The sequence below is a fragment of the Rana temporaria genome, chromosome 5 (genome assembly GCF_905171775.1).
Source record: "Rana temporaria chromosome 5, aRanTem1.1, whole genome shotgun sequence".
NCBI lineage: Eukaryota > Metazoa > Chordata > Amphibia > Anura > Ranidae > Rana > Rana temporaria.
Window position 1 is genome coordinate 296,945,026 of NC_053493.1, and position 12,590 is coordinate 296,957,615.

Here is a 12,590-nt window from a genome sequence, read left to right on the forward strand (position 1 = left end):
TCGCTGATCTTCAGATGGATTACATGTCCACAGTTATTGACTTTTAAAGCAGAGATCCAGCTAGAAGCCGATGATCAATATAATAAAATGTGTCTAGTTAGATGGAGTGTATGAGAACAAGATGGTTGTCTGTTATCTTCTGTAATCTGATGAGTCAGATAATAATCAGTTTAGTGTCTCCTCAGGTAAGAGGCTCTCAGTCAGAGCAGGTGCATGACCTAAATGGCCCCTAATTACCTCACATAGTCACTAGGAATGCCTATTATCCCTTGATTCATACGGCTCCGTGTATGTTCCAGCTCTGAGGCATATTTTTGAAGTTGGGAAACAATGTAAAGTCATGTGAGATTAAAGTAATTGGTGTGTCACAGCACAGGTCTGCCCTAATTATAATACCATGGTGCTATTAAATAATGTTTCCGGTTCTCTCATCCCAGAACTCTGTTAGTTCCAATAGGAGATTTCAGTGGCTTTGGAAGGCCGTCATCTCCATACCTGCCCTTATACTCCAGTAGCCACCTCCTGCATTTTATGGCATCACATGTCACCGATCGTGTATCTTGTTGCTATGCAGTGACGTTAATGAAGTGACACTGCATATAAAGGTAAGGGGGGGACGACGACGACAGTGTGATGTGCTAAAAGGCGTGATTTTATTTTTTGTTTATTAAACCCTCTATACCAGGGATATGCAATTAGCAGACCTCCAGCTGTTGCAAAACTACAAGTCCCATTATGCCTCTGGGTGTCATGCTTGTGGCTGTCAGAGTCTTGCTATGCCTCATGGGATTTGTAGTTCTGCAACAGCTGGAGGTCCGCTAATTGCATATCCCTGCTCTATACATACCCTTTTTTCAGCAGTCTTCTAGCCAGTTTGTTGACATAACGGGTTCTTTCATGTGGTGGTTTTGGGGTGGCCTTCTGGGTTCACGTAAGCGTCATTCAGTCCTTATATTGGAGGTTCACCCAAAACTTAATTTGTAACCTTAGATTGATGCTCATTTTGTCAAGGGGAATCGGGTGTTTTTTTAAAAAATCAAAGCAGTACTTACCGTTTTAGAGAGCGATCTTCTCCGCCGCTTCCGGGTATGGGCTGCGGGACTGGGCGTTCCTATTTGATTGACAGGCTTCCGACGGTCGCATACAGCGCGTCACGATTTTCCGAAAGTAGCCGAACGTCGGTGCGCAGGCACCGTATAGAGCCGCACCGACGTTCGGCTTTTTTCGGCTACTCGTGACACGATGTATGCCACCGTCGGAAGCCTGTCAATCAAATAGGAACGCCCAGTCCCGAAGACCATACCCGGAAGCGGCGGAGAAGATCTATCTCTAAACCGGTAAGTACTGCTTCCATTTAAAAAAAAACACCCGATTCCCCTTGACAAAAATGAGCATCAATCTAATGTTTAAAATTGTTTTCTGGGTGAACTCCCGCTTTAAGTACTGTGATCCCAGACTGTGTTGACTGGCTGCGCTCAGAGGAAATGGGTAGGATGACGCGTCAGCTTAAAGGGGGTTGTGAAGGTTCGTTTTTTATTTTCTAAATGGGTTACTTTAAGCTAGTGCATTGTTGGTTCACTTACCTTTTCCTTCCACTTTCCTTCTAAATGTTTTTTTACTTTATTTTCTTGGTATGAATTTCTCACTTCCTGTTCCTCCTCAGTAAGGTGTTCAGTAAGCTGTTCTGACTGACTTTCCACCGCTCGGATGATGGTGGAAAGCTTACTGAGGAGAAACAGGAAGTGAGAATTTGAAACAAAGAAAAAAAACATTTAAAAGGGAAATTGAAGGAAAAGGTAAGTGAACCAACAATGCACTAGCTTAAAGGAACCTATTTAGAAAATAAAAGATGAACCTTTACAACCCCTTTAAAGTGGACTAAGGCCTCGTACACACCATCGGATTTGTCTGATGAAAACGGTCCGCGGACCGTTTTCATCAAACATGTCCACTCGGAGATTTCGGTCTGATGGCTGTACACACCATCAAACCGAAATCCCCGCGGACAGACAGCGCGGTGACGTTGACGCCGCCACGTCACCAAACCAGGAAGTAAAATACTTCCACGCATGCGTCTAATCCATTCGACGCATGCGGGAGATATCTGTCCACTGGTTAGGTGTACTAACCAGCGGACATGTCCGCCGGACAGCTTTCCAGCGGACATGTTTCTTAGCATGCTAAGAAACATTTGTCCGCTGGAAATCTGTCCGCTAGCCTGTACACACGATCGGATCTGTCTGCGGACCAGTTTCAGCGGACATGTCCGGTCGTGTGTACGAGGCCTAATGGGGCTGGGACCGCACCAGAGTATTGAGAAGATATGTAGAGCGTGGCTTTTTTTTGTTTTAAATACAGGAGAGGGAGCCAAAAAATAATCGGCTTCCTGCGTCCCTTTTACAGCAGAGCTCAGAGTAGAAGAGGACCATGCAGTGGTCGTTTCTATTATTTTTGGCTGAAATTTTGCTTTTGAAATGTATACAAACCAAACCTTTTTTTTATTTTTGGATAGCGTGGGTAATTAGGTCTTGGATCCCTGTGGGGGGTTTCTATTTTGTTTTCTGTGTCCTCAAGAATTGACAATCTTACCAAACGATAACAATGTTGTTTCATCCACACAGGAATCCTTTGACAATGTGAAGGCACACACGCAATCATTTTATTTTTTGATGCACATTTTAACAAAAAATTATCAACTATTAGGCCCCATGCACACGAGAAGCAAATGCAAACTCATCTAAACACAAGTTTTCAAACGCAAAAACCGGCGTTTAAAACTCCCGTTTTTGCCGCGAATTTCGCGGCGTTTTACCGCGTTTGCGTTTATAAGCATTTGGTTAAGAAACATCATAAGACCCTCCCTAAGCTCAAAAAACAATATTATTTAACCATTTCAGCTATTTTGTGAGACCAGAGCAGCTGAGAGAGCAGCAGTGTACGTGTATTTAGCGTGTCACTTGCTACGTCACCTGGCCACGTCACCTGCCATGTCACCTGGCCACGTCACCTGGCCACGTCACCTGCCACAAGTTGTGGATTGTCCACTGGCCACGTCACCTGGCCACGTCACCTGCCGCAAGTTGTGGATTGTCCACTTGCCATGTCACCTGGCCACGTCACCTGCCACAAGTTGTGGATTGTCCACTTGCCACGTCACCTGCCACATCAACTGGCCACGTCACCTGCCACAAGTTGTGGATTGTCCACTGGCCACGTCACCAAGCCACGTCACCTACCATGTCACCTGGCCACGTTACCTGCCACAAGTTGTGGATTGTCCACTTGCCATGTCACCTGGCTACGTCACCTGCCACGTCACCTGGCCACATCACCTGCCACGTCACCTGGCCACGTCACATACCACAAGTTGTGGGTTGTCCACTTGCCACGTCACCTGGCCATGTCACCTGCCACAAGTTGTGGATTGTCCACTGGCCACGTCACCTGCCACAAGTTGTGGATTGTCCACAATGCAATGCAAGCAATTAAATTTTTTATGTTTTTTTATGGTTTTTCATCATTTGCCATCATTTTTGAGATTTCTAATGTAAAAAAATAGGTCACCTTTAAAAACGCCTATAAACGAAATCGCGGCAAAACGCCGGTACCGCGATTTGCCGCGATTTGCCGCGATTTGCGTCTAAAACGCAAAAGCTGAAAGCTTCTGAACCCAAAATTTTGGGTTTGGAAAAACGGCCCTAAATCCAACTGCTTTGAAACGCCAAAAAACGTGATTGTGTGCATGGACACATAGGATAACATTAAATGTGTTCAGGGGCAGTTGAAAAAAATGCCCAAATGCCTCTGAACTCGAGTTTAGCAGCGTCTCGTGTGCATGGGGCCTTAAAATTCCTTCAGTGGAATGAATTGGTATTGGGGTTACAGTGGTGCCAAAAACAAGATTTAAAGGAGTTGTAAAGGAAAAATATAATTTTTTGCTGAAATGACTGTTTACAGGGTATAGAGACATAATAGTTGACCGATTCCTTTTAAAAATAGATAAAAATCAATCATATAATGTACCTGCAGTTTCGTTTTTGCATGTTGTTTCCTGCTTCTGTGATGTACAGAGCCACAGAGCCAATACAGGACAGTTATGGTTTGGAAAAACGAAACTGATTGGTGCTGTGGGGTTTTAGACACACAGTAATCACACCTCCTTGATTAGTGACCACAGAGAGAAAGCTCCCAGGACTGTGGTTATCAGGAAACAGACAACCAGGAAGTGTCGAGATCAGAGAAGAATTACAGCAACTTGAGAGCAAAAACGAACAATGAGGACATGAAAACAGCACTGCATTAAGGTAAAGGAAGCTATTAAGATAAAAAAAAAATCCTTTACAAACCCTTTGATAATAAATTTAACAAATTTAACAAACTTTATTTGATGCATGGTAAAAACTTGATCATTTTATAAAATGCACATGTCCGAAATATGGTCAACTTGTATATGTTAGACAGAAGTTGGTACTGTAGTGTCTGCTGCCGACATGTTTTGCCAGTGATGACTTCTTCAGGGGACTTTGTACGACACTAATAATTTATTATAACAGAGAAAAAAAAAATGCATAATAATCACTTGAAATTGGCATAATATACTTGAATACAATAATTCATAAATTTTCATTAAAACAATATTTATGCTGTCACAACCATCCCCCCGCTTACCCAGACAATCACCGACATATTCCCACCTGGCCGCCAGCATCAAGGAATGGAGAAGGATTGCCGAAAGACCACAGAAGGCGTATAAAAACCAAGCTAAAGTGAATGAAGTATACAATTAAAATACTCAATAATACATGGGCATAAATAAGTCCATCATAGGGCTTTCACAAGCTCAATATAGTTACTTACTCAATGTGCGCAGAATAGTGGATAAAACGGTTTTATACACTTTTCTGTGCACATTGTAAATTCATTCCACTTTTGCCAATCGGGACGAGGTGCATTTCTATATTCTAGCCCAGGGTTCGACAAAATCCGGGTGCCCGGTCGCAATTGCGAAAATAAATAGCGACCTGCCGCCCGGGGAAGCTTAGGCCTGCAGAAGGCTGCAAAGCCGCGGCCTCAATTACCGTCCGGCGTGGCCCGACGCGATTGCGCGGCGGGGGAGGTTTTGGGGCACATGGAGACGCAGGATACCCTATCCTGTGTCTTCATGCGCCCCCAACTCCCCCTGCCCCGTGATCGCGGCGGGCCTTCTGCAGGCCTAAGCTTCCTTCTGGGATCTGGCGCCATCTTGTGGTGTCTGTTGGCATGACAAGTAAACCAGCAATTCTAATGTGTTTTTTCACTGTGTTTTTTTTCCACTGCCATCCCCTTCCCACTAATTAGAGCCCCCAAACATTATATATATTTTTTATTCTAACACCCTAGAGAATAAAATGGCGGTTGTTGCAATACTTTGTCACACCGAATTTGCACAGCCGGCTTAAAAGCGCACTTTTTGGGGGAAAAAAATAAGACAACAGTAAAGTTAGCCCATTTTTTTATATTGTGAAAGATAATGTTGCGCCGAGTAAATTGATACCCAACGTGTCACACTTTAAAATTGCGTCCGCTCGTGGAATGGCGACAAACTATTACCTTTTAAAATCTCCATAGGCAACGTTTAAAAAATTCTACAGGCTGCATGTTTTGACTTAGAGGAGGTCTAGAGCTAGAATTATTGCTCTTTCTCTACCAATCGCGGTGATAACTCACATGTGTGGTTTGAATACCGTTTACATATGCGGGCGCTACTCACGTATGCGTTCACTTCTGCGCGCAAGCTTGGCGGGACGGGGTGCGTTTTCTGGCTCCTTTTTTAGCTGGCTCCTAGATTCCAAGCAAATTTGTCAAACCCTGTTCTAGCCTTACCGTGGTTTTAAGAAATATTAAAATTCTATTTTTTTTTCTTAACGTATTTAACCTAAAAAAAAAACACAGATCCTGTTCCCTTTAAAGCAGGGGTGTCCAAACTTTTTTCAAAGAGGGCCAGATTTGATTAAGTGAACATGCGTGAGGGCCGACTATTTTGCCTGACATTCTTTGAACCATTAAAATTCTGCCTAAGTGTGTTCGTCTGAGCTCTAATACACGGCCCAACAAGAATTCTCTTGCCTTTGTGGCTGTGTGTGGTGAAGGGATGAGCCCGGGCGTGTTATTTGTATATATTTTATTTGTGGCCCCAACGAATCCCAGAGCGCTGCTTAGGACTAAGGATGAGCTTGGGTGTGTTATTTGGATATACCGTATTTATCGGCGTATAACACGCACAGGCTTACCATTCCCATGAATGCAGCCTCACCATTGCCATGAATGCAGCCTTACCATTGCAACCAATGCAGCCTTACCATTGCAACCTCACCATTGCAGCCTCACATGTGCCATAAATGCAGCCTCACATGTGCCATAAATGCAGCCTTACCATTGCCATCAGTGCAGCCTGAACGATTCCCATCTGCAGCCTCGGAGGGCACAGGGAGGGGGCGGGACGAGTGCCAACAGATTACAAACAGGAGAATGTCTTGTTTACTCTGTGGCCTCTTTAATACAAAGTCCTACCTCCTATGATAGACAGAACAGTCGTCCAATGGCATCCCAGGAGACGGGACTTTCAATAGAGACGCTGCGGAGTAAACAGGAGATTTTCTTCATGTAATCTGAAGGCGCTCGTCCTGCCCCCTCCCTGTCCCCTCCAAGGCAGCGCCAATAAATACAGTATATATCTTTTGTGGCTCTGGGGGCCACTGAAAATAAATATATATATATATATATATCTAAATCCCCAGGGGGCCATATTAAATCAACAGGGGGGCCATATTTGGCCCCCGGGCCTGACTTTGGACATGCCTGCTTTAAAGCATGTTATACAGCACAGTGCTTGTAATGTGTAATTTGGCCAGTATAATAGATTTGCCAATCCATTTGAACAAGTAGACACATGAATAGAATTCTAAACCAGAAATGAACTGGTGGTTGGATAAAGGCTCTGCAAATGTTGTGGAACTTCACAATCCAATAATACTGCCTAGGCTGAGACAGCAGTGAACATTGAAACTGGTCAGCGTTTGTGTTGTGTCTCGAGAGCCGTCACGTCTTCATAAAGTTCTTCCTCTTTCTGTATTGCCCACTACCTCTTTCATAATGTTTCATCCCATTATATATGTGCACAGTATCTCACAAGTGAGTACACCCCTCACATTTTATTTTATTATATCTTTTTATGTGACAACCCTAAAACCCTAGTCCCCCCCCCCCCCCTTTTAAATAACATTAATGCACAATGTAAAGTAGTGAGTGTACAGCTGGTATAACAGTGTACATTTTCTGTCCCCTCAAAATAACTCAACACACAGCCATTAATGTCTAAACCGCTGGCAACAAAAGTGAGTACACTCCTAAGTGAAAATGTCCAAATTGGGCCCAAAGTTTCAATATTTTGTGTGGCCACCATTATTTTCCAGCACTGCCTTAACCCTCTTGGGCATGGTGTCGCCCCCCCCCCCAAGCTTCACAGGTTGCCACTGGAGTTCTCTTCCACTCCTCAAAACAAGATCATGGAGCTGGTTGATGTTAGAGACCTTGCACTCCTCCACCTTCCGTTTGAGGATGCCCCCCAGATGCTCAATAGGGTTTAGGTCTGGAGACATGCTTGTCCAGTCCATCACCTTTACCCTCAGCTTCTTTAGCAAGTCAGTGGTTGTCTTGGAAGTGTGTTTGGAGTCGTTCTCATGTTGGAATACTGCCTTGCAGCCCACTTTCCGAAGGGAGGGGATCATGTTTCAGTATGTCACAGTACATGTTGGCATTCATGGTCCCCTCAATGAACTGTAGCTCCCCAGTTCTGGCAGCACTCATGCTATGACACTCCCACTACCATGCTTGACTGTAGGCAAGACATACTTGTCTTTGTACTCCTCACCTGGTTGAGGCCACACACTTGACACCATCTGAACCAAATAAGTTTATCTTGGTCTCATCAGATCACAGGACATGGTCCCAGTAATCCAATCCCTTTCTCTGCTTGTCTTCAGCAAACTGTTTGCAGGCTTTCTTGTGCATCATCTTTAGAAGAAACTTACTTCTGGGATGACGGCCACGCAGACCAATTTTGGGCAGTGTGTGGCGTATGGTCCTAGCACTGACAGGCTGACCCTCCTACCCCTTCAACCTCTGCAGCAATGCTGGCAGCACTCGTATGTCTATTTTCCCAAAGACAAATTCTGGATGGAGGCACAAGCATACACTTGCCATTCACCCTCCTTTTTTTTTCTCTGGATATGACGTTGAGCATGTGCACTCAACTTCTTTGGTTGATCATGGTGTGGCCTTTTCTGAATGGAACCTCTCCTGTTTAACCGCAGTGCCGACTTCCTGGCGGGCTCTGAATGTGGGCTTTACGAACACGCCGGAGCTCATCCTTACTTGTGATCATCTCTGTCCACTGTGGTGATCGATGTTGGGTGGAGGCATCCTTGAGTGGCTTCATTTTAATTTCCCAATATTAAAGCATCCATTTCATTAACCCCCTGAAGAAGATGAATAAAGCTGCAGCGTGTTGGGATAGAATTCACTTATTAGGGGCTTTGTAGGCCCCTCAAGTGGATTGATGAGTTTGATAATAATCATATGTTTTATTTATTTTTTGTGTATTTTGATGCAATGGGACCTTTTTTTTTTTAGTCTTTTTATTTTTTTTATTTTTTTTTTCATTCTATCATATATATATTTGTGGGGCCTTACAAATCCGACCCATCATTTGGCCTTCATTATACTTTATTTAGGGATGTGCCACCTAAAACAACTAAGTTGCATGGGCTGACTTACTGATGTGGACAATTGTCTGTCCATTAGTAATGCCGCGTACACACCATCACTTTATGTGATGGGGAAAAAAACGACATTTTCTGTGAAGTAAAAAACGACGTTTTTGAAACTTCAATTTTCAAAAACAACGTTGCCTGCACACCATCGTTTTTTCACAATGCTCTAGCAAAGCGAGGTTACGTTCACCACTTGTTTCCAGTGAAGCTTGCTTCATAACTAGCTTCTGGGCATGCGCGGGTTTAAAAACGTTGTTTTAAACGTAGTTTTTTGCTACACACGGTCAATTTTTGTGAAACAAAAAATGACGTTTTGAAAAACGACACATAAAATTGAAGCATGCTTCAATTTTTTTTTTGTCGTTTTTCACAAGACATAAAACAACGTTTTCCCCCACACACGGTCATTTAACTACTTAACCCCCGGACCATATTGCTGCCCAAAGACCAGAGGACTTTTTGCGATTCGGGACTGCGCCGCTTTAACTGACAATTGCGCGGTCGTGCGACGTGGCTCCCAAACAAAATTGGCGTCCTTTTTTTCCCACAAATAGAGCTTTCTTTTGGTGGTATTTGATCACCTCTGCGGTTTTTATTTTTTGCGCTATAAACAAAAATAGAGCGACAATTTAAAAAAAAATTAATATTTTTTACTTTTTGCTGTAATAAATATCCCCCAAAAATATATAAAAAAACATTTTTTTTCCTCAGTTTAGGCCGATACGTATTCGTCTACATATTTTTCGTAAAAAAAAACCGCAATAAGCGTTTATTGATTGGTTTGCGCAAAAGTTATAGCGTTTACAAAATAGGGGGTATTTTTATGATATTTTTATTAATATATTTTTTTTACTAGTAATGGCGGCGATCAGCGATTTTTTTTCGGTACTGTGACATTATGGCGGACACTTCGGACACTTTTGACATATTTTTGGGACCATTGGCATTTTTATAGCGATCCGTGCTATAAAAATGCATTGGATTACTATAAAAATGCCACTGGCAGTGAAGGGGTTAACACTAGGGGGCGGGGAAGGGGTTAAGTATGCCTGGGTGTGTTCTTACTGTGGGGGGGGGTGGCCTCACTGGGGGAAACACTGATCTTCTGTTCATACATTGTATGAACAGAAAATCAGCATTTCCCCCGCTGACAGGAACGAGAGCTGTGTGTTTACACACACAGCTCCCGTTCCCCGCTCTGTAACGAGCGATCGCGTGTGCCCGGCGGCGATCGCGCCCGCCCGGCACACGCACGGGAGTCGGGGGCGAGCGGGGGCGCGCGCGCGCCTCCGGCGGCACGCCCCCTGGTGGCGGCTCAAAGAGAGGACGTATAGCTACGGGCTCTCGCCCAGGAGAGCCGACCTGCCGCCGTATAATGACGGTGCGCGGTCGGCTAGTGGTTAAAGTGACGTTTTTAAAAATGTTTTTTTTTTTTCATCACATAAAGTGATGGTGTGTACGCGGCATTAGGTTTTCGTTGTTCCGAAAGGTCTTGTTGCATCATGATGTGTGATGTCTGCAAGCCTGGGGAGGTGAGAAAGAAAGTTATTTTTCTCATTTGACTGCAAGGACGTATCCTACACATCATGATAAATATTTGTATTTTAAATTCCATTCTCTGCCTCTGGGTTTTCATGTGGAGGTGTCTGGGGCGGTTGTAATGCCAATGTTATGTACAAACCACAAAAACAACATACAGCCCAAGCACATATGGAGAGCAAAGAAAACAAAGAAAAAAAAACCACACCCCTGGCCCAATGCTAATGTTTGATAATAATGCTATGATATCAATGAGAAGCTGCGCCAAGGATTATGGAAAAAATGATTAACTTTACTCTGGTTTTCCTAGAAGTACAAGTACACCGCATGTGACTTGAGTACAAGGCCATGCCCTTTACCTAAGAGTGTGTACAGGTTATTGTCTCCACATAGATAGATGGAGGAGGCTGGCTCTTCAGCACAAGCTATTATCTTCAGCCTCCAGATAATAATGTGCCTTAATAAGAAAGTCATTTCCTTTTACACAAAACCACTGTGAGAACAGAGCTGTGACAGAGTACACAGCAAGTTTATGGTAGACCGAAGGGTGGTGCTTCCCTTTCTATCAATAAGAGAACACTTATACCTGTCACGGACAGTACTGGGGCTCCCGGAGTAATGTGCAATGTTCCATCTAGATAGTGATCACGATTCTGAGGGTTCCGTGGATTCTGAGGGTTCCGTGGATTCTGAGGGTTCCGTGGATTCTGAGGGTTCCGTGGATTCTGAGGGTTCCGTGGATTCTGAGGGTTCCGTGGATTCTGAGGGTTCCGTGGATTCTGAGGGTTCCGAGGATTCTGAGGGTTCCGAGGATTCTGAGGGTTCTGAGGGTTCCGAGGACTCTGACGGTTCCGAGGATTCTGATGATTTGGTGGTTCAGGGCCAGAAGATCACGTCTGGTCTTCTGGTAAGTTCTGTTGTTTTAAGGCATACAGCAAATGCCATCCATCTGTGTCTATACTGTATTTATGTACTACTCTTTTCCCTGTTTGTTTGTTTGTTTTTTGCTTTACAAAGTGAGTAGGATATAGTAATAACTTTCAACACTTCGAAAAGCTGAGGCTAATAATTGCAATGTATTTTAATTTAAAACATTTTTTTTTTTAAGATCTGTTGAATGGTATAGTTTTATGAACACAGTTTTTCTTTGGCTTCGGGCATTTCTTCTCTCGTTATCAATATATTGTGCCTTTAACCACTTTCAGTCCAGGGCAATGCTGACATTTCTCTCATGCATGTAAAAATCGGCATTTGGTTTTTTGAAAATGAATTGGAAAAGTGTGTGTGCAATAAAAAATAATAATAATAATAAAATAAATAAATAAAAAAAATAAAAAAAAATATATGTATTGTTTGTTATATATATATATAATATATTATTTTTTGTATGTGTATATTTTAAGCAGAGGCCCTGGAGATTAAAATTACTGTTGCAATTTTTTAGGTCACATGATATCAAAGCACACATTTTCAGGAAAGAATACACTTTAATGAATTATAGTGTACACAATATAACACAATTTTTGGAAAAAATAGAAAAGATGTTGCGCCAAGTAAATGGATACCCAACGTGTGCCGTTTCAAGAAACCATTAGATAAGCACCTGAACGACCACAACATACAGGGATAGACAATGTAATACTGACATGATCACACGCATGGGTTGGACTTGTGTCTTTTATTTTTATTTTCAACCTCACCTATGATGTAACTATAAAACTGTACACCTGTGCAACGGTGACAAACTACGGTACCTAAAGAATCTCTATAGTTGACACTTTAAAAGCCTTTACAGCAGTGGTCTCAAAGTACCAGCCCGCGGGCCATTTGCGGCCCGCGGACCAGTGGTGAGCCGTTGGTATTACAAGTTATTACCACCAGATGTGAGCTGGCGCCATCTGGTGGTGGCCGTTGGTATTACAAGTTAAGCATTACAAGTTAAACAGCAATTCTAATGTCATTTTACACTATTTTCACTGCCATATTCTTCCCTCTAATTAGAACCCCCAAACATTATATATATATATATATATATTTTTTATCCTAACACCCTAGAGAATAAAATAGCGATCGTTGCAATACTTTCTGTTACGCCGTATTTGCGCAGCGGTCTTACAAGCGCACTTTTTTTGGGAAAAAATTACACTTTTTTTTATTAAAAAATAAGACAACAGTAAAGTTATCCCCATTTTTTTTAATATTATGAAAGATAATGTTACGCCGAGTAAATTCATACCCAAC

The 12,590-nt window shown here is 42.9% G+C and overlaps 1 protein-coding gene across 2 annotated transcripts in view; it reads left to right on the forward strand.

Moving 5' to 3' along the window:
• Positions 1-12,590, forward strand: part of LPIN2 (lipin 2) — a 160,967-nt gene that overhangs the window by 19,236 nt on the left and 129,141 nt on the right. The window contains exon 1 of one of the 2 annotated variants that reach the window (XM_040354027.1): positions 11,166-11,256. The exons of the other annotated variant lie outside the window; for it this stretch is intronic. The gene's annotated coding sequence lies outside the window, so the exon portion shown is untranslated. Of the gene's footprint in view, positions 1-11,165; positions 11,257-12,590 lie in introns of those variants that run through there. 2 annotated transcript variants of the gene reach the window in all.